This window comes from Hemicordylus capensis, chromosome 4 (genome assembly GCF_027244095.1).
Source record: "Hemicordylus capensis ecotype Gifberg chromosome 4, rHemCap1.1.pri, whole genome shotgun sequence".
NCBI classification, from domain to species: domain Eukaryota; kingdom Metazoa; phylum Chordata; class Lepidosauria; order Squamata; family Cordylidae; genus Hemicordylus; species Hemicordylus capensis.
In genome coordinates, this window is record NC_069660.1 from 241928011 (window position 1) to 241953871 (window position 25861).

Below are 25861 nucleotides of genomic sequence, written 5' to 3' on the forward strand. Positions count from 1 at the left end.
GGGGGGGGGGTGCTGCTCTCGGCCTCACCTTGGGCTGCCAGCGGGCCCAGTCCCCCGTTGCGGCCGCCGCCAGTGGGGCCAGTCTTCTCGCCACGGCCGCCACCAGCAGGGCCAGTCTTCTTGCCACTGCCGCGGCTGCCACCAGCGGGGCCAGTCTTTTCGGCGCATATAAGCGGCTTTGGCGGCCTTGGGGGCAGCATGGTGAGTGTGAAGGGGCAGGTGTGGTGGGGTTGGCATAGGGGGCTTGAAGCTTGTCGGGGCCTTCAGAGGGTGGGCGAGAAGCTCTGTTCTCAAGGGTGAGGGTTGAAGGGGAGTTGCCGGCTGGGGAGACGTTATGGGTGCTTTCGGTGCGGCGGCCGCCGCCAGCGGGACCAGTCCTTCCTGCCGTCGCCACCGTCTTTCCCTGCTCCCTGCTCAGTGTTTTCGGCGCGGTGGTGGCCGCCAGCGGGGCCAGTCCTTCCTGCCGCCGCCGCCTTTCCCTGCTCCCTGCTCTGGGAGCCAACATGGCCGCCCGTGTCTGGGCGGCCGTATCTTTCTCGGCGGTTCTGGGCATGTGCTCTGCGCATGCCCAGAACTGCCAAGAAAGACACGGGCGACACGGGATCACGCTGAAGGGTTTTATTATAGAGGATGATGTTATTGATGGAGGAATGGTTTGCAACAAAATTAGCTGTATCCTTGGATGCACAGCAACAAAATGTCCAGTATAATCACTGTGTACATAGCAGATAACAATTGGCTCTAGAAAGGGCAACCAGGTGACAAACTGAACCTATCATTCTGCCATTGCCATAGTGCTATGCTGTGTTTTGTCAGAAAGAGGAACACTGAAACACACATCAGTTGCACTTCTAGCTACATCTACCTTCAATTGTGTCAGGCAGGCCTGCCTTCTCTAGGCCTGATAATGGCTCCTTGATTCTTCTTCTTCTTCTTTTTAGCTTACTTCCCAGTAGGCTTATGAGATCACCCGAGTGTGTGTGTGTGTGTGTGTGTGTGTTTGTGTGTGTCCCCATCAACTTGACAATGCCTGGACCAATATGCACCAAATCGGGTACAGTTGCAGGGACACATAATAACACCTCAACAGTGTAGTTTGTGATGATGTCATCCACCCTCATTCATGAGGTGAGGAGAGCTGGTCTTGTGGTAGCAAGCATGACTTGTCCCCTTAGCTAAGCAGGGTCTGTCCTGGTTGTATTTGAACGGGAGACTACATATGAGAACTGTACGACATTCCCCTTAGGGAATGGAGCCATTCTGGGAAAAGGATCTAGGTTCCAAGTTCCCTCTCTAGCATCCTCAAGATAGGGCTGAGAGAGATTCCTGCCTGCAACCTTGGAGAAACTGCTGCCAGTCTGTGTAGACGATACTAAGCTAGATAGACCAATGGTCTGACTCGGTATATGGCAACTTCCTATGTTCCTAAGATGACGGGCGTGCAAACATTTGAGGTGCAAGTGGGCTAACCTGTGAACCGCCTAACCAATTTGAACCAAATTTGCTGCAGCGGCATATGGTGACATCTCAATGGTGTAGTTTGTGATGATGTCATATACCCCAATTCAAGATGGCAGACACGAAAACATTTGAGGTGCAAGTGGGCTAACTTGTTGAGCATCTAACTGATTTGAACTAAATTAGGTACAGTTGTAGTGAGTGACACACAGGGGCACCTCAATGGCGTAGTTCGTGATGATGTCATCCACCTCAATTCAAGATGGTGGACACATACACTTTTGAGGCACAAGTAGACTAACTTGTGAACTGCCTGACCGATTTGAACCAAATTTGCTAAAGCTATAGGGACACATAGGGGTTCCCCAATGGTGTAGTTTTTGACGATGTCATCCACTCTGATCCAAGATGGGTGAACATTCAGGGTGGATTTGATTTAAATCACTAGCAGGATGGATAAAAATCAAAAAAATCCAATTTAAATAAAAAAAATCCGATTTAAATAAAAAAAAATCCGATTTAAATCAAAAAACCAATTTAAATAAAAAAATCCGATTTTTTAAATTTAAATCAGATTTTTTTTAATTTAAATCGGATTTTTTTTATTTTTATCCACCCTGCTAGTGATTTAAATCGTGATTTAAATCGTGATTTAAATCGTGATTTAAATAAGTTTGATTTAAATCAAATCCACCCTGTGAACATTTGAGGTGCAAATGCACTAACTTGTGGACTGTCTAACTAATGTGAACCAAATTTGTTACAGTTGCAGTGAGTGACACACAGGGACACCTCAGTGGTGTTGTTTGTAATGATGTCATCCTCCCTGATTCAAGATGGTGGACACGTGAACATTTGAGGTGCAAGAGATCTAACTTGTGGACCTCCATTTGAACCAAATTTAGTCCAGTTGTAGGAATAGTGAAAGGAAAGTAGGTAGATTAGTTCTTACTAGAACAACTTGTTTGGTTCCCTGTAGAATTCCTAATAATATTTTTGTGGTCCCCATGGCCTCCTGAAATAGTACCCCTCTAACCGAACCTAAGGCTACTCTTGGGTTGCTGATGCACAGTTTTGTCTTACTGTTTATTTTGCTGTATTTTCCACATTTTACATCTAATCTATAGCTGGGTGTCTTTTTTAAACCAGCTAAAACTATTTCCTCTTACATCTGAAATGCAGTTGCCAATCCTGAAGCAAATTGTAACAATATATTTCAACTGTAATTACAAAGAAGCCTTCAAAGCTTTAGAATGAAACCTGTTGCAATTACATCTATAACGTTATTTTTAGGAGATTCACCACAGGAAGAGATTGAAGTAGATCCTGGTCTCATGACTGCTCACTCAATTGTTTTTTCTTTACTACTCACCATGGGCAGAAGGGGGATGCTTGAGTTGGGAGACCTCATAGTGGGATCTTGCTTTACTCTGGGAAATGTAGACTGATATTAACATGTTATGACAGCTAAAAAAAGGCAACAGAGAGCAATACAAATGTTTTATAGTAAAAATGTTATGTCACCTGTGTGTGTACTTCATGGCCGATATGTCAATCATCCATCTTCCTTTCTCATTAAAATTTCTGGGGGTGGCAGGCACTATGGTGAACCTTGGTTCTTCCTTTAGCCATGTGCCTGATATAACTGAAGAAATGTTCCCCATTATTCTGCTGAATATTTTTTATTCCAGAACTAAAGAGCCTATAGGCATGTGTACATTCATTGGGGAAATGTTCCGATGCCTAATAACAATCCATATTTTCTCCATTCACATGTGAAAAACCTAACCTATATAAATTGCTGGGGTGTGTGTGTGTGTGTGTGAGAGAGAGAGGCAGGAGCGCAGGGGTTAGAATGGTTCTAGGAGGTTATTTGTTTCTGAGTTGCATTTGCAATGGTTCTTTTATGAACTGTGAAACACTTTTCAGGTGTAGGTTGAAGGTATATATTGTGGGGAAGAGTTTGGGAGAAAGAATAGTTTGTGTAAAAAACACTCTGATAATTACTTGAACCATAATACTCTGTTTTTGACTTAAGGATATTCAAATTTATGTAAGTAAATTGTAGCATTAAAAGATGGAAGTTTGTGCTGTGAGTCATGCTGACCAACAGAGCTGAAATTCAGTTGACTAGGATAATAAGTAATTGGCTTGACTGCAGTTTATAGACTATTACAGTCATATTAATTATAGAGGAGAGCATTCAAATACATGATGTGTGGTGGTGGTATACATAGGTGAGTGTAGATAAATTTGAAGATAGAAAGAGAGAGAGAGAGAGAGAGAGAAAGAGAGTGTGTGTGTACACGCACATATGTAGAACAGCAAGGAAAAGCAAAATGACTGTACTAGGTTATTCTAGTTGTTTGCATCTGAAAAGGGCATAGACTGCTTATGTCTGTCATAACAGAGATCCTCTGTTTCCTCCAGGATCAGGGGTGGATTACCACATAGGCAATAGAGGCAATTGCCTACGGCGGCAAATCTTGGGGAGTGACAAGTCTTGGGAGGCGGGGAAAGTCAATTTTTTTAAACTTTGGAAACTGCTGCTGCACTGCGGTGGGGATGGTGGCGAGAGCTCCTAGTGGGCCCACCTGCCTCCCAAATCATGACAGATCAGGCGCTGGATGGCAGCGGAAAGAGAACTCCTAACACAAGCCTACCTTCTTTGCAAATGACACAGATCAGGCCAAAATGGGCCCAATCTGTGTGATTTGAGAGGAAGGTGGGCCCATATGAGGAGCTCTCTCACTGCCGCCTCCACTGCCATCCAGGGCCTGACCTGTCCTGTCATGATTTGGGAGGCGGGTGGAACATAAGAACATAAGGAACATAAGAAGCTGCCATATAGTGAGTCAGACCATTGGTCCATCTAGCTCAGTACTGTCTGCACAGACTGGCAGTGGCGTCTCCAAGGTTGTAGGCGGGAATCTCTCTCAGTCCTGTCTGGAGATGCCAGGGAGGGAACTTGGAACCTTTTGCCTGCAAGCATGCAGATGCTCTTCAAAGATAGCTCATACATGCTGCCATAGGACTCGCTCTGTCCCAGCTGCGAAAGGGGACTGCTGGCTCCAGCATTCCAACACAACAGGCTGTTCCTTAAAAACAGCAGGGGGGAAGCCAGACCAAAAGATTCTCTGCCACGCCTGGTGGGCCCACTAGGAGCTCCCGTTGCTGTCCCTGCTCAGCGCTGCCACACAGCAGCGGTCTTAAAAGTGTTTTTTTTTTTTTTAATTAAACCAGATTTAACTCCCCCCACCAAGCCCTTTATTTGTAAAGAGGAACCCTTGCTGTTGGGGGTGGCAAATCTTTGGCTGCCTATGGGTGGCAAAAAGCTTAATCTGCCCCTGTCCAGGATCATATATTAGGTTTCAGATAAGCCTGGGGTGGGTTGATATAACAATCCAGACTGAAATAGGAACCCTGGAATAAAGTCCGAATTCTGCTTTGTATGTGCCTCTTGCTTTCAGCGGAGGGGTGCTTGAATTGTTGAGATACTTTAATCACTTTCTCACCACACTGTGTGTGGCATGTAGGTAGGTGGTATCTCTTTCACATCAATGGAGAAGCTTATGAGGGAAAAATACTTCTTCAAAGGGCCAAGCAAGATGATATGTGGGAGATGTGTGAAAAGTCTACCCATATATGTGTTTGGTTGTTTTACTTTACTGAAAAGCAGTTTCAGAGACTGCCAGTTTCAGTGGAGAAATATAGGAGAGGGGGTGCTTTTAACCCTTTCCCATTCTGACATATTTACACTCATAATCGCCTTCCCTTGTCTGCTTTTCTCAAAGGAAAATATGTGGGAACCTTGAATGTTTCCTCCTGCAGCTGAGAAAGCAGTTTGGAAGTAATTTTGAGCAGGAAAAAAGGAATGGTTTAAGCATTCACCATTTCACTTCCAGTCACAGTCTTTGATGTTGCTTTTTACTATAACACAAATGTGGATGTTTTATGCAGACTGTTTATACATCCTGTGCACAGTTCACGGTGCTGATTGTCACATATTGTATCAAGTCCCATTTGAGTGAGGAATTAGGTACTTGAAGGGTAATATCTCCCCATAGGGATCCTTATGTGCTCTGAGATCATCTAGTGAGACCCCCTTTCATGTTCCATTGTCATTCATGGCTTGACTGGCAACTAACATAGGTGAGGGCCTTTTCTGTCATAGCTCCCACCTACAGAACTCCCTGCTGTGTAAGAATTGATCAGTTTCCGTTCTTTTAGTGTTCCACAGAAACGTTCTGGTAATACCTTGATTTCATTGGTGTAGTGTCCATTGGACAAGATGGGTGGAAATGTCCTCAGGCCCAGAGAGTCAGGGGGCCAACAAGGCTTGGCGTGCGCCCTGCCACCGCCACCCTTTCAATGCTGGGTGCTGATGCCCCACAGCTGGGGTGTGCAGCGCTTTTTGAAGAAGTGCTCTGGGGGTTCCTTTTTCCTTCCCCCGTGCTTCCTGGAAGCGGGCTGCCCCTCTACACTGCTCCATCCCTTGACCACCATGCAAGAGCTGCCAGAGGAGGGTCTGCCCAGCCCTGATCCTCCACTGCCCCAGAGGATGAGAACAGTTGCCCCGGGTGGCCTTGTGCCTGTGTCATTGATCCTTGTGTCATTGAGCTGGAGCTGCTGCTGGCTACGGTGGTGGCCACCCTTCCGCTCTGCTCTGCATAGGTTCACCAAACAGTGAGTTCAAGAAACAGGGATGGAAAGGCTTGGGTGGGTTAGATTGCCACTCCCCTTGCATCTGATGTCAGATTCAGGGGGAGTGACTTGGAGTGCTGGGGTGCACTTGCACTTTGTGCGCACAACAGAACCCCCCTGGCTGAACTTGGTCCCCGGCCTCTGGGAGCCTCGCTACACCTCTGCTTGATTTAGTTTAGTTAGTCTCTTTGACCTTGATTCTGATTATCATTTTTTGTTTGTTTCTGCTATTTTTGACTGTTTTGTGTTCTGCTTGATTTTATTCATGTTTTTACATTTGTGTGGAAGCTTCATCTTTGTATGGTGATAACCGGCAGGACATCTAATTTTAAAATAAATACATATTGGGGCTATGCACATGACACAAGCCAGCTGGGGTAACCCAGGCGGCCTGTGTCATCTGGCGTGCCAGGAGCCCTCTGCTCCTGGCTGCTCCAGAACGTGGTAGCCCAGTTAAAAAACCCAACATTTAGCCGAGGTTAAATGAACCTGTGGTTCATTTAACCTTGGCAGGCGATTGTGAGAACCATAGCTGCCAGGTTAAAAGGTTTCCCCCTGGCCTGTTGCCATTTCCAGCAGTGAGCCAGAGGGAAGGAATTGCCATGCCAAGAGCGGTAACGATTCTAATGAGAGCATCCGCCATGCTCATGGTGCAGGGCACTCTGGGAGGCAGGAGGGGTGAAGTCATCCCGCTCCCAGCTCTGGCCTTCGCCACTCCACTGCTCGTGTGGGTGCATGACACAGCAGAGGAACAGATGGCTGCTGCTTGTCTGCTGGGGAAGGAATGTGAGTCCCTGCCTTCCCTGCAGCCCTTCCGAGCAGTGACTGGAGGTTGTGTGAATGGCCTCATTATCTAGCCTTGTCTTAAATCTAGGAATATGTAGTTTGATGTTGTCCTCCCCAGTTTTTTCCAAGACTGGAAGGTTGTATAGCAAGTCGGGGACGCCCCCACCCCCACCGCCCCATATCTCAGTTCTGAGAAGTTGGGTAGCTTACACATGCAAGTGAACACAAGAGATTCATATTCATGGATATAAATAATTAGCTGTGCTAAGGGTTTACCATAGGTCTGTTAATGCATCTAGCCCGATTTATATTATCGGTGACTATATAATGAGAAAAATTGGATTTTACCAGTGTTGCAATTTAAATTTGTAGAATGATAACAATTTTTAATCTTTGAAGACTATTCTTGGTAACTCATCTGTTATTTAATTTATTGATGTTTTTACATTTGTGAGGAAGCTGCATCTTTGTATGGTGATAACCAGCAACTTATAGCCTTACTATTTATTACTATTACTTATTTAACATTTTTCAATGAAAAGGTTCTCAGAACAGTTTACATAGAAAAAAAGAAGAGAGCAGGTCATCTGGTAGCAAGCATGAATTGTCCCTTTTGTTCTAAGCAGGATCTGTCCTGGTTTGCATTTGAATGGTGATGATGATGTGTGAGCATTTTAAGATATTCCTCTTTGGGGATGGGGCTGTTCTGGGAAGAGCACCTACATGCTTGCATGCAGACTGTCCCAAGTTCCTTCCCTGGCATCTCCAGATAGGGCTGAGAGAGACTCCCAACTCTAACCTTGGAGGAGCCGCTGCCAGTCTGTGTAGACAATAATGAGGTCAATCGACCAATGTTCTGACTTGGTAGAAGGCAGCTTCCTATGTGCCTATGTAAGAATTATAATCAAAAGATGGTTCCCTTTCCCCTCAAAGGGCTCATAGTCTAAAAATAAGCCCAAGGTAGACACCAGCAACAACTACTGAAGGAATGCTGTTCTGGGGTTGAATAGGACCAATTACTTTCCCTCTGCTAAATATAAAGAGAATCATCACTTTGAAAGCTGCCTCTCCAGCTAGTTAGCAGGGGTTTAATTGGGAATTATCAATAGTTTTATTATTTATTTATTCATTCATTCTTTTTTTATATCGCTCTTCTGAAAAGGCTCAGGGCGGTTTACAATTAAAACAGAAACCATTAAAACCAATAACAATTAAAACAGAACTATAAATATAAACACCAATTAACATTTAAAACATCTTAAAAAACAATTAAACAATCAGAACAATTAAAAGCCTGAAAACCTGGTAAGAGCATTAAAACAATTAAAACTAATTAAAATCCTGGAAGGCCAGGCCAAACAGATAGGTTTTAAGGGCTCACTTGAAGGTCAATAAAGAATTAAGATTGTGAATTTCTGCTGGGAGTGCATTCTGCAGCCCAGGAGCAGCTGCAGAGAAGGCCTGCCTCTGACTTGCCACCAAACGAACCGGTGGTAACTGGAGACGGACCTCCTCAGATGACCTTAATGTGTGGTGGGGATCATGTAGAAGAAGGCGCTCTCTAGCTCGGACCTAAGCTGTTCAGGGCTTTAAAAGTAATAACCAGCATTTTGTGTTTTGCCCGGAAACATATTGGCAGCCAATGTAACTGTTTCAAAACAGGAAAAATATTGTCTCTCTGGGTTGCCCCGGAGACCAATCTGACTGCTGCATTCTGAACTAACTGAAGTTTCTGGACAACGTACAAAGGCAGCCCCATGTAGAGTGCATTGCAATAGTCAAGCCGGGAGGTTATCAGCAGATGCACCACTGTTTTGAGGTCATCCAATGAATGGGTGCAGCAGTCAAATCAGCCAAAGTGGATAGAAAGCATGCCTGGCCATGAGCTCCACCGGAGATACCAGGGTGAGGCCTGGGTCCAGGAATACTCCCAAGCTGCACACCTGCTCCTTTTGGGGGAGTGTAACCCCATCCAGCCCAGGGAGATCTAACACACCGCTCAGATTCTGAGCCCCCACAATGAGCACCTCCGTCTTGCTTGGATTCAGCTTCAATTTGTTCTCCCTCATCCAGCCCATTACTGCTGGTAGGCAGGCATTTAGAGAATGAGTGCCATTTCCTGAAGATGAAAAGGAGAAGTAGATTTGAGTGTCATCAGCATACTGGTAACACCCAGCACCAGATCTCCTGATGACCTCACCCAGCAGTTTAATGTAGATGTTAAAAAGCATTGGTGACAGAATGGAGCCCTGAGGTACTCCATATAACAGCTTCTGTTTTGAGGAGCAACTGTCACCAAGCTGGAATCTGGAATCTACCTGAGAGATAGGAGCGGAACCACTGCAAGGCAGTGCCCTCATCCCCAACTCCCCCAGGCGATCCAGAAGGATACCATGGTCGATGGTATCGAACGCCACCGAGAGATCCAGAAGAACCAGCAGTGTAGAGAAAGGAGCAGGTGGTACAATATAGAGTTGTGCATGAAATATGATTCAGAATCTGAATCGTGCCACATCCCCTTTAACAAGGAGGAGAGCAGGTCCATACATGCTCTTCCAGCACTCACCATTATTTCCTTAAGTGTAGCACACACCCCAGCTATCAGCATGTGCTAACGGCCCACTCCCCCAGCTGTCCCTGCATGATCCTGGCATGCTCATGGCCTCCATGCATGCGCAGCAGCTATTTGTTTGGTCAGCATAGTTAAGATGCAAGCATAGATGGGGGGGAGTGCCATGATTATGGAAGTGGCGGTGTTAATGGAACTCCTCTGGGATCATTGGTGAACACCCCTAAATGCATTTGGGCTTTGTGTGGGGAATTATCGAGCTGGGGTGGAGCAGTCCCACATCAGAATAATTTTTGTGCAAAGTTTTGGTTATAGGAAAATTAACTGACAGTAAGGTCTTATTTGGGTTTCAGGGGTACAGTGGAATAAGAAAGTTGATTAAGGCAATATTACTTCCAAAAATGCATTACAAGATTAACCAGATAACTGCAAAGAGGAAATTTAGTTTAGTGTCCAAATTAAAATGACTTCCAGGCTGGCTAGAGAAAGGAGGCTTGAGAGAAATAGGTTTTTGGATTTAAGGAATAAAGTAGGGATAGGGAGACCAGTGATTATCATACAGCCTCTTCCTTCCTTTAGTGGCAGTTGGACTCGTGTGGCTCAGGCGCAACCCAAGGACCTCTTTCCTCGGGGATGGAACCAGGCAATGAAAAAACGAAGGCAGCTTGGGGCTTAGGCAGCAAGGGTAAATCCAAAAGGTGTCTGTCCTTGTGTAGCCAGCTCCTAATGGCAGCAAGGTGAGCTGGCTGGACTGAGCAAGCGAAGAAGGGTGATCTGGAGGCTGGAAGCGTGATTGGTACACAGAACAAGACACAGCTAGATGTTATAGTGTGTGTCAGGTATAGCAAAATGAAGCACACTAGTCCAAGGAACTAGGAGCAATTACAGCCCAAACTGTGCCCTAGGCGACATTCCAGTTGCCCTTTTTTCTTGAATAAGGCAATTCCAGTGGACCTCAAAAGGATCCATTGAGGCGGGTCTCACGATCAGTGAGACCTGCCTTGAGAGGGTTAGCGGGGAGAGTGAGCTTAGCTGAGCTGGGAGTTAGATAAGCTGGGAATCAGCCCTGGGCAGCTGGATCAGCCGCCCACACAACTGCTGGCTCTGTTACAGTGCCGGCAGGGGCTGGGGGGATCAGGGGGCCATGCGGCCCACTGAAGCTCCACCACACAGACAAGCTGGGAGTCAGCTCTGGGCAGCCAGATTGGCTGCCCACACAACTGCTGGCTCTGTTAGGGAGCTGGCAGGGGCTTGGGGGATCAGGGAGGGGTGCAGCCCCCGGAAGCTCCACCATGCCCTGTGCGAGCGTGCAGGGCATGCTGCAGAGACCCCCAAGCTGGGAGGCTGCTTTTTAGCCTCCGGGTTGGGGGGGTCTCCTCTTGAGTTGCTGCACCATGGAGCTGCACCACTGAGCCGCACACAATCCGTTAACCCCGGTTAGCTGAGCGCTCGCTCTGCTAACCTAGGCTAAGGGGAGGGCTGCTCAAGTGGGTTACCTGCTTGTAACCACTGGGCTTGCCTGCGAGCCCAGTGGTTTACATGACCAGCAAAAATTGGGCTAGGCTCTCCTAGCCCAATTTTTGCTGGTCATGAGAATAGCCTCAATGTATGCGTTTGCTGTACTTAGCTAAAGCACAAGAGTGTGAATGGCTAGAGCAACTTTTATGTAAATGGACTGAATGAACATGCAAGCACGGTATCTCAGGATAGAAGGACCTAGTAAACCAATCAGTACTTTTAATGAGCACATCTCCCTGAGTGCCTATGGCTCACTCAGCCTTTTCAGATGCGAAGGTAGTTGAATCAAAAAGTCTTATCTGACTTTCCTGCTGAGGTAATTATTGTTTGAGGCAACTGCAGAGAAGGGGAAAGTAAAGGGGTCAATCTTCAGAGAGACAGACCTTGAGGAGACTAACTCAAAAGTTAGCTCTGGAGTCCACTTAGACATTCTCAAACATCAGGAAGGGGTAACATAGCAGGGGTAAGCAGCAAGGTGGGCAAATTTGCAGATGATACCAAACTCTTCCAGGTAGTGAAATCCAAAATGGATTGTGAGGAGCTCCAAAAGGATCTCTCCAGACTGGGGGAGTGGGTGACAAAATGGCAAATGCGGTTCAGTGTTGGCAAGTGTAAGGTGATGCACATTGGGACGAAAAACCCCAACTTCAAGTATATGCTGATGGGATCCGAGCCGTTGGTGACGGACCAGGAGAGGGATCTTGGGGTCGTGGTGGCCAGCTTGTTGAAAGTGTCAACTCAATGTGCGGCAGCTGTGAAAAAGGCCAATTCCATGCTAGGGATCATTAGGAAGGGGATTGAAAATAAGATGGCTAATATTATAATGCCCTTATACAAAACTATGGTGCGACCACACTTGGAGTACTGTGTACAATTCTGGTCACCACATCTTAAAAAGGACGTTGTAAAACAGGAAAAGGTACAGAAGAAGGCAGTCAAGATGATCAGGGGTCTAGAGCACCTTTCTTATGAGGCAAGACTACAACACCTGGGGCTTTTTAGTTTAGAAAAAGACGACTGCAGGGAGACATGATAGAGGTCTATAAAATCATGCATAGTGTGGAGAAAATGGAGAGAGAGAAATTCTTTTCCCTCTCACACAACACTGGAACCAGGGGTCACTCCATGAAATTGATTGCCAGGAGGTCTAGGACCAACAAACGGAAGTACTTTGTCACACAATGCGTGATATGATCCACTTGTGGAACTCTCTGCCACAGCATGTGGTGACAGCCAACAACCTAGATGGATTTAAGAGGGGTTTTGATAACTTAATGGAGGAGAGGTCTATCAATGGCTAAGTCGGAGGGCTGTGGGCCACCTCCAGCCTCAAAGGCAGGATTCCTCTGAGTACCAGTTGCAGGGGACTGATGGCAGGAGAGAGAGAACATCCTCAACTCCTTCCTGTGGCTTCCAGCAGCATCTGGTGGGTCACTGTGTGAAACAGGATCCTGGACTATTATTTATTATTTTATTTATTAGATGTATATACCCCCCTTCCAAAATGGCTCAGAGTGGTTCACAGCATGATAAAAACAATTAAAACACATTAACAATTAAATTCAAACTATTAAAACACAATAAAATCAATAAAACAGCTAAAAGCCCTGAAAATAAGGGCAACAATTTAAAACAACTTAAAACAGTTAATCATTTAAAACCCTGGAAGGCCAGGCCAAATAGGTAGGTTTTAAGGGCTCTCCTGAAGGACAGCAATGATCTCGAATTACGAATTTCTGCAGGGAGTGCATTCCACAGCCCAGGAGCAGCTACAGAGAAGGCCCGCCTTTGCGTCGCCACCAGACGAACTGGTGGCAACTGGAGACGGACCTCCTCAGATGATCTTAACGTGCAGTGGGGATCATGTAAAAGAAGGCGCTCCCTTAGATAACTCGGACCTAAGCCATTCAGGGCTTTAAAGGTAATAACCAGCACTTTGTATTTTGCCCGGAAACATATCGGCAGCCAGTGCAGCTGTTTCAAAACAGGCATAATATGGTCTCTCTGGGTTGCCCCAGAGACCAAGCTGGCTGTCGCATTCTGAACTAACGGAAGTTTCTGGACTACGTACAAAGGCAGCCCCACGTAGAGCGCATTGCAGTAGTTGAACCGGGAGGTTACCAGCTGATGCACCACTGTTTTGAGGTCCTCCTCTCCAAAGAATGGGCGCAGCTGTCGAATCAGCCGAAGCGGACAGAAAGCACTCCTGGCCATGGCCTCCACCTGAGATACTAGGGTGAGGCCTGGGTCCAAGAATACTCCCAAGCTGCGCACCTGCTCCTTTTTGGGGAGTCTAACCCCATCCAGCACAGGGAGATCTAACTCATCCCTCAGATTCTGAGCCCACACAATAAGCACCTCCGTCTTACTTGGATTCAGCTTCAATTTGTTCTCCCTCATCCAGCCCATTACTGCTGGTAGGCAGGCATTTAGAGAATTAGTGCCATTTCCTGAAAATGAAAAGGAGAAGTAGATTTGGGTGTCATCAGCATAATGATAACACCCAGCACCAAATCTCCTGATGACCTCACCCAGCGGTTTCATGTAGATATTAAAAAGCATTGGTGACAGAATGGAGCACTGAGGGATTCCATATAGCAGCTCCTGTTTTGAGAAGCAACTGTCACCAAGCTGGAATCTGGAATCTACCCAAGAGATAGGAGCGGAACCACTGCAAAGCAGTGCCCCCTATTCCCAACTCCCCCAGGCGATCCAGAGGATACCATGGTCGATGGTATCGAACACCACCGAGAGATCCAGAAGAACCAGCAGAGTCACACTCCCTCTGTCGATTCCCCGGTAAAGGTCATCCATCAGGCCGACAAAGGCTGTCGCCACCCCATAGCCAGCCCTAAAGCCAGTTTGAAATGGATCTAGATAATCAGTTTCCTCCAAGACTGCCTGGAGCTGGTCGGCCACCACCCTCTCAGTCACCTTGCCCAACCAAGGGAGATTGGAGATTGGCCTGTAACTGTCCATCACTAAGGGATCCAAAGAAGGCTTCTTTAGGAGTGATCTAATCAATGCCTCCTTCAGACAAGGGGGCACCCTTACCCTCCCTCAGTGATGCATTTATGATATTAACTAGGCCATCTCCAACAATCTCCCTGGTATATAGAAGCAGCCAAGTTGGGCAAGGATCCAGAGAACAGGTGGTAGGCCTCACCGCCCCAAGCAGCTTGTTCACAACCTCCGGAGTCACAGACTGAAACTGATCAAATCTAATACTGCAAGAGGGATTGCTGGACACCTCCTCCATAGACCCTGCAAAAACAGTGGAGTCCAAGTCGGCCTGAATACAGAAGATCTTGTTTGCAAAAAACCAATTAAAGGCATCACAGCAGAACGACCCCGGGGACTCATTTGAAGTAGAAGGAGCAGAGATAAAACTCTGTCCTCACAACCCGGGATAGCTCAGCTGAGTGCGAACCTGCAGCCATAGTGCGCACAGACCAAAAACTCCTTTTTGCCACACGCACCGCGACTGCATAACTCTTCAAATGGTTCACATGCTGTATCCTGTCAGATTCGAACCAAGTTCTCCTCCACTTGCGCTCTAGTCACCTACCCAACCGCTTCAGCCCCCGCAACGCCTCAGTATACCAAGGGACCCTTTTTGAAGCAGGTCGGAAGGGACGCTTAGAGCAATCATGTCTACTGCCTTGATGAGTTCCCTGTTCCAGGTTCCCACCAGGGCATCGACAGAATCACCGGCCGCACCAACATCAAAATCCTCCAAGGCCTTTTGAAATCCCACTGGATCCAGCAGCCTTTTCGGACGGACCATCCTAATAGGTCCACCACCCCTGCAGGGGTGGATTGCTGCTGTGAGACCAACCTTAACCAGGTAGTGGTCCGTCCATGACAATGGGGAAACGACAGGATCCCCCACCCACGGAACACCCCCCTGATCCGAACAAAAGACCAAATCATGTGCGTGGCCAGCAACGTGAGTTGGTTCAGAAGCTAATTGGGATAGGCCCATAGTTGTCATGGCCACTATGAACTCCTGAGCCGCACCAGACAAGCCAGCCCCAAAGTGAATACTGAAGTCCCCCAGCACTAAAAGACTAGGAGACTAGATGGACTAGATGGGCCTTGGGCCTGATCCAGCAGGGCTGTTCTTATGTTCTTAAGGAAAGGCACAAGGAGAGCCTCCTTTCAATTTGCTTGGTTGCAGTTGAATCTAGGGGCGACTGTTCCACTGCCTGCTAAGTGACTTGTCCCCAATATGCCAACAAACAGGGAGCTCATGATCCCGTGAGACTCCTAAGCATTAAGAGTGAGAACCACAAGTCTATGGTCCCAGAGCAGGTATGGATCTGCTCTCCTCCATGTTAAAGGGGATGTGGAATCCCCCGTTTTAAAGGGAATGGTGCAATTCGGATTCTAAATTGTGTTTCATGCACCTCCCTAGTACAAAGGTGACTTTTTAAAGGAAAAGAAACCATAATCAAAATAGTCGTTACCTTTTCCTCCCCTATTGACAAGCCCATTCAATAAAGCTTCTTCTGAGGGGCAAACAAGTGAACAGCCTTATCATCAATTACGCTCTTATGGGTTCTTCTGTGAAATAATACATGGCATACAAGTAACTCAGATCAAATAGAGAGTAGATGAGAAATAAAAAGCAACATACAATTCATGTTTGGACAGCTATATATCTGCTCATGGTTTCTGCTTTTGTGACACTTTTTATGAGAATCCTGTATTTGTTCCTTGCCTCAGTATTGTAGTTTGATTCTACTAACCCCCATAGCTGCTGTGGAAAAACATAAAAAAGCACATACAGATGTTTGAAGATGACAAAGTTCTTAAAGAAGCCATACTTCTTTTGGAATATTGCATACAAATTCACATATGCTGCTATTCACTTTTATAGACTTCTTGAACGCACCATGCATAAAAATCCCAGACATATGCAATTTGTGTTTATGTGGGGGTTTTCTTCACTTTCCCATAAGGCCAAGGATAAATGCAGGATTTAGGCCTGAGGAAAATTAAATTATACAGCACTATCAAAGTACTTAATTTGTTGTCACTCCACCACTGACAATAGATAAAGTCACTGACTGACATAAAGAATAGTGTTGCAATAGTACAATGGGGAAGCTGCATACGGTTAAGAGGTTTGTGGAGCTGCACAAGGTTGTGGTCCTTTGTGATTTTGTACAACCGCTAATGGAAGACCATTTCTGCACTCTCTTGTGTAACCCTTTGTGCAGCTTTTCAGCATCTTCTGCTAATGCAAGAAATAGTCTGGAAGAGACGTGCCTTTGTACAATGTTGTTATTAGTGATGTGCCTGGACCGGTCCGGAGGCCATTCTGAAGGCCTCCGGAATGGTCCGGACCTGGGCGGTTCAGGGTTCGGGCGATTCGGGTGGGGGGTTGCTTTAAGAGCGGGGGGAGGGTTTACTTACCCCTCCCACCACTTTCCCCCTCCATCACCCATAGGTTTTCTAGTAATTGGGGAGGCAGGATACCTCCAGAAGTCTTCTGTGCGCATGCGCACGTCACGGAGAAGTGAAGCGCGTGCACGCAGAAGACTTCTGGTTGCCTTTTCAAGAGAAATGGGGGAAGGGGTGGTAGGGAGGTATCCTGCCACCCCAATTACTAGAAAAACTATGGGCAACGTGCGCGTGTGCGTGCAGAAGATTTTTGGGTCTGGGAGCTTTTTCAAGCGAAACGGGGGAAGGGGCGGCAGGGAGGTATCCTGCCACCCCAATTACTAGAAAACCTACGGGCGACGGAGGGGGAAAGCGGTGGGAGGGGTAAGTAAACCCTCCCCCCACTCTTAAAGCAACCCCCAACCCCAGTGCCGGACCGCAGTTCGGCGGTTCTGTGCACACCCCTAGTTGTTATACTACATCCTTTTGCTAGCACAGTAGCATAGGTAACACAGAACTAGTGCAACACTATCTGGATCTAGGCTGCTGTATATGGCATGTATGAAATATTTGTCAGGCAGCTTTTGACTTGAAATTCTCTCTTTGATTAGATGCCATTTAAAATTGAATGTTTACCTGTGTACAAGACTGCTGCCAGTTTGTATGTTGTATAAATGCTAGCTATTTTAATTATTGTGTTTTTATTGCATTTCAGAAAGGCCAGAAATCAAACATTACAAGTAACATCAGTGTTAAAGACTGTACACAATTTTCATCTCTTTAAGCATCCAATAAGTGAAAATGGAAACCTGACTACAGGAGGTATGCTTTTTTTTTTTTTTAAATAGTGCTTTGACTATATTGGTTCTATTTCTGTCATTGCATAGGTTTGTTCAGAAATTTGACAGAGTTTTCTGCAGAGACCTCTGAAGGTATCTGGTAAATGTGTTTTGATAGAGGCCAGAAGGATTCCAGCCCCAAATTCATCCAACACCTGGCTGAAACATCTATTGCAAATTACTAACATGGAATGATTGATTCTCACATTCTGTAACCAGCTGGTCTGATTTCATGCTGTTTTTCATTGCTGCAGGCACATTTGTATTGTAATTATAACTAGTCTGAAATTATGTGCTATTCCTCCGCAGTTGGCAATAATTTCTCATCATTATTCACATCCATCACAGATAATTCTTAGAGGTGATCAATGTTTAATATTTCCCTCAGTCTTTGAGACTGAACTGTGATTTTGTGAAGTCAACACAGTGTTGCAGCTCACAACACTGCAGTGAGGTAGTACTTGTACAAAGTACTCATAAAGCATAACTTTTTGGACTTGCTTTCAATACACTTATCCAAATTACTTCCCCAAAGAGGCAATTTTACAGGCATTGTAGTTTTATATGCGTGATACTCATCCTTTGCCCAATAAAAAAACCTGCTAGATGCATCTTGCTATATTTCATCTTAGGGATTTCAGTTAGTGTACACTGAACTCAATTTGTCAAAGGCACTGTTTGACAGTCTCAGGAGCATTCTTAATACTAATTATTTTATCTTGCTGTCTAGCAAGATCCAATATATCATCTTAATTGGCAGCAAAGGTATCTTAGCATCAGTAGGGTTGTTGGTGTTGATTATGAGTAGTATTTAAAATGTAGACAGAAAACCTTAAGCTGTTAATAATGAATAATATAGGATAGCGTTGAGTACAATGTCAACACTGATGTTCTTGTGAGGTAGGTTGCCATGGGAATGCTATCGAAAACTCCACCTCATGATTGATCTCCACCTGGCTCATTGTATTTAGAAGCTATTACTGTGTAGAGTAATACCATCACACTTTGAGCCTCATATCCTTTCAGTGGTAATTGAATTTGAAGAATCAGTAGCCACATTTGCGGTAATGCGAAACCATAGTTAAATGGGCAGAGGTTTGAATTTGTTAACATCCGAATGTGTGCAACCATGGTTTTGTGGCAAAAGGAACTGGTGGTTTCTCTCTCCTAACTCCAGTTTGAACCTTCAGTTTGTAGTGAGTTTCACCACCACAACCTGAGGTTTTTCGGTAGTAGCATTACGTCTATGTTTTTTGGTAGTAGCACTTCTTGCTGGCCACCTATCCAAGCACATGCCCCACCCACTTGTCTTTGATCCAATAAAGCAGTTGCCTAGCAACAGGGATGCCACCATGTCCCCATCCCATGTCCCATCCCAGGCCTGTCAAATGGGAAAGTCACAAGGGGACATGCGCTCTTCCCTCTCTATCCCTTGTTTCCCCCTCTGGCAGTCAGGAGAGAAAGGGGTTGGGATGGCAAGATGGGCACTATGTACTTAGCTCTCCAAAAATGAAGCAATCAAGATGTATGTTCACAACCACATGCAATGGTTGGACGAACATCTGTGATGCAATTCACGGTTAGAAAAATTAACCGCGGTTTCAGCAACCTCCGGTTTCACATTACATGTGAATGTGGCCAGTGTGGGGTTAATCTCCACTTAGGTATTCTTCACAGAGTAAATGGTTCTAAATATGACTGGGATCAGTTGCCCTGAAGAGGCTATTTTCAGCAACAGCACCACCATCATGGCAACTGCAATGTGTGCTCTTGTCTGAATTTGTGAAACACTTCTCATTGACAGGAATTGCACATATTATATGATTGCAATTTTGTTTTAGAAACAGCTTCATATTTCATGCATAATTCCTTCTATTTAAGCTAATGATATTTAAGTTATAGGAAAGCATTGCAGTTCAAACCATCTCTCATCACTATTATTGGAAACCAAATGTGGAAGATTAGGCTAATGTTAGTTACTTTATTACAGTAATACTGGTCAAGGACCTTAATAAAGGAATTGATTGTTACCTTATTTTAGGGCTGCCATTTAGAGTTTGGGAATACAGTTTGGGAATGTAATAGTTTCAGTAATGAGTAGTGCTAGAAATTTTGCTGATATTTAATTGATTGGAGCCAGTGGGCTAATACTGTTAAATTAAATGCTGGTCATTGAACTGCAACCAGTAGCTAAATGTAATAAAGTACAGAGAGATAGTTAAATAAGTATTCAATCCCCATTATCGTCATAACCCACTCCTACACACTGGAAGTGCTATGAATATTCCCAGTCATGACAGGTTTGATGGCAGAGGATGAGAAAACATGTTCTTAGGCTATTATCAGGCAATCTATTAGATGCAGAAGTGTTGTCAAGGTGTCAACGTCTATTAAAACATTCTAAAAAGGACAGGAATTCCTTATAGATAAGGAATTTTGTTTTTGTCAGAGGGGAGAAAATTGCTATTTAAAATATGTATGTTGTTGCTTGTTTACACAAATGTATGCCGTTAGCACTATAAGAGGGAGACTAGATGTTGTGGGGAAGTGTTAATACTTAATAATACCTAATAAGTATGTTTGGAATAACTGGGTTTCAAAATGAAAGTGGATACATTTATGAAAAGTTATCATTATTTTTAATCTGATGTTTCACTTGTGGACTTTTTGATCAGGAAGGGGAACAGGAGGAATTATGGCATGTCCCTTACTTGACCCTTATGAAACATCTTGGGCACATGGTTAGGAGGGTGATGTCACCAATTACTGCTGTTGAGAATTATCACCATGTTTATCTCATATAATTTTATGCTCATCACAAGTCTAGGCCTCTTGCATTTCTGGCCATTTAACTCTCCTATTTCCAATTCCTTTCTCCCACCCACCCCCTCTGTTTTTTTCTGGACTTTCGGAAACCTTAGTTACATGAGTATGTTTTTGCTATTAATTAGAAGAAATCTTGATTCACCCATATATCGTACTCAAGGGCCGTTTAGCAGCTGCTAGTGCTATTGCTCTCGTACACAATTGCAGTCCTAAGGCTCATGGGGCCCCTTCAGTTCTGGACCCTGTTGCACTTGAACACTTGAAAGTATTCATTCAGAAAGCTTCTTGGAGAATTTACATACGTTCTTGTCTTTGCTGTGCTTTGGAGGGGATAGTGTTCAAAGGAATAACCTTCATCCATTCCCTCCTGCATCCTATTGCATTCAGGTAACAATAAGCACTTCCAGTAGATAGGGATGAACATCAGCTTTCTCAGGTAGATTGAGGCCAGGATGGCCTCAAATTGTCTACTGGAGAGACAAATTGCATGTTTTATGGTTTTTGCCATAATTATAGTTTGTGTTGGGTAGAGCCATGATGGAGATTGCAACCAACAAGTTATTATGCAACATGGTATACTGTAGTCCGCTTCTTGCTGGCTGTGTCAAGACATCCTCTGACCAATGGAACTGATGTCTTCACTGTGTAATCTTTCCAGTTCCCATTGAGCAGGCTGAGGGTGATGTCCCATGCAACAAGTGGTCATTGAACCTGATTTAATTGGATTCAGCTTTGTTTTGTTTTTTGAAGCGGGGAAGGCCTACAGCTGAATTCATTATCTCCATACAGCTTTCAAGGCATCCAGGAAAAAAGTGAGCACTCCATCAGTCCTTGTCACTCCATTAGGTCCATATATAGAGATGCCTACCGGCTGGACAAAATGGGGACATAAATGTCTTGGCTTATGAATCTTCTGACTGCTACTGAACAATCAACTACACATTAGTAACTTTGTTAACTCTGCACACTCTTAATTGTATTGGATTTCTACTTTCATGGAAGGATCATGAGTTTGAGACAACTTTGAGGAAGGTGACAGTATTTTAGCAAATATGAGATGAAAAGTGTCTCTTATTTTATCACTTTTCTGGAAATTGCCTTAATGCTGAAGTCATATTGATGTTTGTTGATCTACAATCATAAAAACTGCATTAACTCTCTGGAGACCCACATCTGCCTGAATGTTTGTGAATGAGGATGATGATTAAAGTGGAGATCTGTAAGCTAAAGAAACTATTTTATTCAAACCAGCTTCTTTAGTTCATTCTAAGAGCAATCTAAACAACTTGATATATACAACTAAAAGGGAAGTCTGTGCCATTGTTCAAAAGCAGCTGGGCTGAAAGTTCATGCAAAAATCCTTTCAAGATGTTAGACAGCATAAAGCTACATTGATGTGGCATCTGCTAATCTGGTTCTCTGTAAAGATTCACGCCCATCTGCTCACTACCAAGTTTCTGAAAGACTGTTTTTCCCTTTGATTCTGTCAGTTCTTCATGTTGTCCCTTTCCCTTCTCCTTATCTTCTTTGAACTGTTTATATATCATAGGCAAGATTTATTAAAGTGACCACACATTTGTATTGCTTCTGTTATTGTTTGAGACTGAACTCAAACAATGGGCTGTAGTTCATACTTATATAGCCCCTATTCATAACAGTTTAGCTAGAATTAGATGTTGTTTTTATTTATTTTATTTTGTATTTATATACCGCTTTTCAGGCGAACCTTCCAAAGTGGTTTACATAAAAGCTTAATAAAAAACAATAAAACAAGCCACGTTTACATCTTTAAAGGTCAAGTATGCCGTCAAGTCATTATTGATAAATAGTTGTCTGTATTCATTCACTGGCTGACATACTGAACAAGCTTTCATGCTCATTGTAACACAGCATGCATACAGTTGCAAAAGTGCACTCCTGTACACTTGTAAAACTTGTGTAACTTTGGTTGTGTAGTACTAAAGCCATTATTTTCAGTGGCCTACTGTCACACCTTAAGTGGCGCAGCAGGGAAATGCTTGACTAACAAGCAGAAGGTTGCCAGTTTGAATCCCCGCTGCTATTATATCAGGCAGCAGTGATATAGAAAGAAGCTGAAAGGCATCATCTCATACTGCGTGGGAAGCGGCACTGGTAAATCCCTCCTGTAATATACCAAAAGAAAACCACAGGGCTCTGTTGGCTCCGGGAGTCAAAATTGACTTGACAGCACACTTTACCTTTATTGTCACACAAACACAGTTGTGCAAATGTTGCATGTGTGCAAGAGCACACTTTTGAAACTGCATTCATTCTGTGTTACAGTATGCACGGTAGCTTGTGCAGTATATCAGCCACTGTCCTCTGTGGCTAGTTTTTCTGTCACTCAATTCCCCTACCTCTGCGTTGTCTTTGGTAGTATTTTTTGTTTCCACAGAAGTTGTTTTCTCTAGTAGTTATGACATTTGTTCATTCATTTATTGCTTAGAATCCTGATGATGATCATCTCAAGCCATTGTGTATCCAGGTTTTCCCTATTGTCCTATTTTCCCCCAGGAGTTGATTTACTGAAATGTGTTTAAGTGTCTATCACAATAGCATGGCACTCCTTTTAAGAGTTGACTGTAACACTATTGTCTTACCCAAGGTGGAGGAATTGTCAATGACATTAGCAATGATGTCAAATTTTCATTGGTGGCAGCAGAAAAGAATATTGATGGTTGAAGCACAGATAATGCAAAGTCCAGTTAATCTGATGAAATTAACTTGAAATAATCATTCTCAGGATTACAGCCATATTTTAATTTCCAGTTTATGATTCAATTATAACTTCCTGTTTTAGGCATCCCACCTCCCAACTGCAGAATAACAATGGAATGGGGCACTATGACAACTTCTTTAGGGTTGTTGCCTCATTAACTACTCATTTGGATTCCTTTATAAACTAAATCCCTTCTTGTTGTCCTCTTCCTGCCATCAATTACTCTTAAACATTTGATAAACTCTTAAATTGAGTGTTAAGTGTAGGACTGAACCAATTAAAGAGATATGGTGTGTTTAACAACAACAAATATTTATATACCGCTTTTCAACAAAGAAGTTTACAGAGCAGTTTACCTAGCGAAATCATTCATAAATAAATAAATAAATAAGATGGATGGATGGATGGATAAAACTAAAAGATATTCCAATTCATTATGTAAAATATACCTTCTAGAATAACCATCAAAGGATAACTATATTCAGAATAAGTAAGATGATAGAAATTATTGAAAGTCTTCAGATTCCTGTTGAAAATGAGCAGTAGATAGGACACTACTGTTTCACTCCCCTGATTAAACCGAATTGCCATTTTTCCTAGACCAGAGTTGTACAATTTTGGCCCTCCTGCAGATGCTGGACTACTGCTGCCATAATCCCTGACTATTGGCCACTTGGATGTTGGGATCTGGAGGGGCCAAAGCCTTGCTCTAGAGACTGTCTCCTCCCCAGTGATCACTCATGTACACAAGCACACAGGTTTATGAGTGCCTGTGTTCAGGCCAAAGGTTTTAACCATGCCCTCTTCCCCCTTGCCAGGCCCAGCTGCCCAGAGAAGTCTTCCTCTCTTTAGTCTTCCTAGCTGCGTATGTGTTGTCAGACATTATTTAGCCTGAGACACAGACAATGAAAGGCTGCTGTGGGATTCCAGCTTTTCTTTTCTTTTTTTCTTTCCCTCACAGTCTCTTCTTCTAGTCTTTGTCTCAGCCTCAGTCTTCCTCAAGGGAATCTCCATAGCTGAACTTAACTGTGTTAAGTAGTCTTAACTGCCTTTTTCACTCTACAGCCCTTTTTAGATGCCAGCAGCAACCTCCAGCAGAACCTTCTAGCCACGCGTTCTGCCTGGCAACAGTTATCTGCTGGTGCTGCTTAGCAACAGAGTTGCCTGTGTCACCAATAGAGGGCCTGACTTCTCTGAACAGGAAAAAAGAAACACAAAATAAAGTATCTTTTATCAAGTTCACTATGAGACTTAAGCATGACTTTTTAACTCAGAGAATTCTTGTAAAAGGAGACTGATTCTCTGCAGTCACCCCATGCCAGTTTTGTTTCTCTAGTCCTCTTCAGACTCTGTTGTATTCCTGGTGCCACAACTATTAAATAAAAACAGTGGTGAAACTGAAAAACCTTTCTCATAATCTCAGCAGCGGGTCCTGAACAAAACTGTGAAACCGATCATGTTTGTTGATTTCATCAGTCTTTTCCAGATTCAGAAGTATGTTGTGGAAAACCTTGCCAGGTTGTTGGTTGTTTTTTTTTTTTGGGGGGGGGTTGTTTTAAAATATATACTGTGCATTGATGCATGCATATTATTTTGAAGAAACAATCCCTTTCCTCCAAGCAAGAGCCCAGCATTGGTGATGACAGGAGATGTGATGGGTAGTGGAGAAAATGCTTTCTTCCCCTTTCTGTGGGGACCAGATAATGCATAATTACATGGGTGTCAGACAATATGCAGTCATCTCTGAACAGGACTAGCATACTATAGTGTTAATTTTTTTTAAAAAAAAATCACATTTTTTGTTGAATGCAAACAGCCTTTTATCTATTTATTTATTTTGAGAGAGAGAGAGAGAGAGAGAAACACCATTTAACATGAAGGAGAGAAAACCACTGTTAACAGTTGAGGAGAAGAAAAACCCTTTGGGAGTAGATGAAAAAGTAACATTTTGGTGGAGGAGAGTTCAGTAAAATAAGAGGATGCTTTGTAGGGATCTGTACCCCTGTTCATGTTTAAAGGGTTGTGTAAATCCATGCTAAGTTACAGTCTAAAAGCAAAGCCAGTCGCTTCATAAGATGATGACTGGCATGTTTAGGTTTTTTGGGAGCAGCTCAGTTTATTTTTAGATCTCATATTACAGTAGATAAAGTGGGACAACCAGTATTACACATCATATGTTTTCTACCTCACTAATGTAAATACTGTGTGATTTTTTTCCTGCTACACATATTAGTGGTACAGTTTCAGGATCCTTCCAAATGGTAAGGGTTCCTCACATTTACTATTTGGTAAGTTGGTTTGTCTTAGTAATTGCTGTTTTTTAAATCTTTGTTAAAAATCTATGGGTTTTAAAAAAAAAAAAAAAACCCTGCTGTTTTTAAAGTTTATTTAGACCAAAATCTGAAGATCTGAACCATAGAGAAAAAGCAGTCATTACTAATACAATCATAGCAATTTTTAATCCATGTGCTGGTTATATAATTTGAAAGATTAAATATTTGCAGTTATTGTGTAGCATCTATATAATTAATTCTCCAAGACATGCCACTGGGGATGCATGGGGATGCGTCGCGGAACTCTCGTGACAGTTCCAGGCTTTGGGCGGGTGGTGGAGCCCGGGCGCAGCAGAGGAGGCGTGAGGAGGTGGCCGGCTGGCGGGCAAAGTTGTGCCGGCCTGAGGAGGCGGAGAACTAGGGCCACAGATGCTCTGTGCCCAGTAAGCTAGTTTTTAATATTTACCTAAGTTTGGGTGTGTTTGTGGAATTATTTTTCCCATAAGAAACTATACCCATAACTCTGGAGTTACATTTATGTATATGTGTTGTGTGATGAGAGGACCAGATGTAGTGATGTAGCAACATTGAGGGTGACATTGGAATGAAATTTGGGTAGCACCCACTGCTCATGTGCCATGTGGCTTCCCATCCTGACTCCCTTTGCCATCTGCAATGTGGTCTAATTATGTCATTGTGCCAGTTCAGCCAACAAATGGAAGCAGGCCAGTGTCAGTGCACTGCACATGCACACATCACA

General features: G+C 44.0%; 1 protein-coding gene and 1 long non-coding RNA gene across 14 annotated transcripts in view; one reads left to right on the top strand and one right to left on the bottom strand.

Moving 5' to 3' along the window:
• Positions 1-25861, top strand: part of DLGAP1 (DLG associated protein 1) — a 575006-nt gene that overhangs the window by 190973 nt on the left and 358172 nt on the right. For 8 of the 9 annotated variants that reach the window (XM_053244145.1, XM_053244135.1, XM_053244134.1 and 5 more), the window contains one exon: positions 17139-17245. The exons of the other annotated variant lie outside the window; for it this stretch is intronic. The gene's annotated coding sequence lies outside the window, so the exon portion shown is untranslated. The remainder of the gene's footprint in view (positions 1-17138; positions 17246-25861) is intronic. 9 annotated transcript variants of the gene reach the window in all.
• The window catches only part of LOC128322601 (uncharacterized), a 156098-nt gene that overhangs the window by 57757 nt on the left and 72480 nt on the right, over positions 1-25861 (bottom strand). The gene's annotated exons all lie outside the window — the stretch shown is intronic.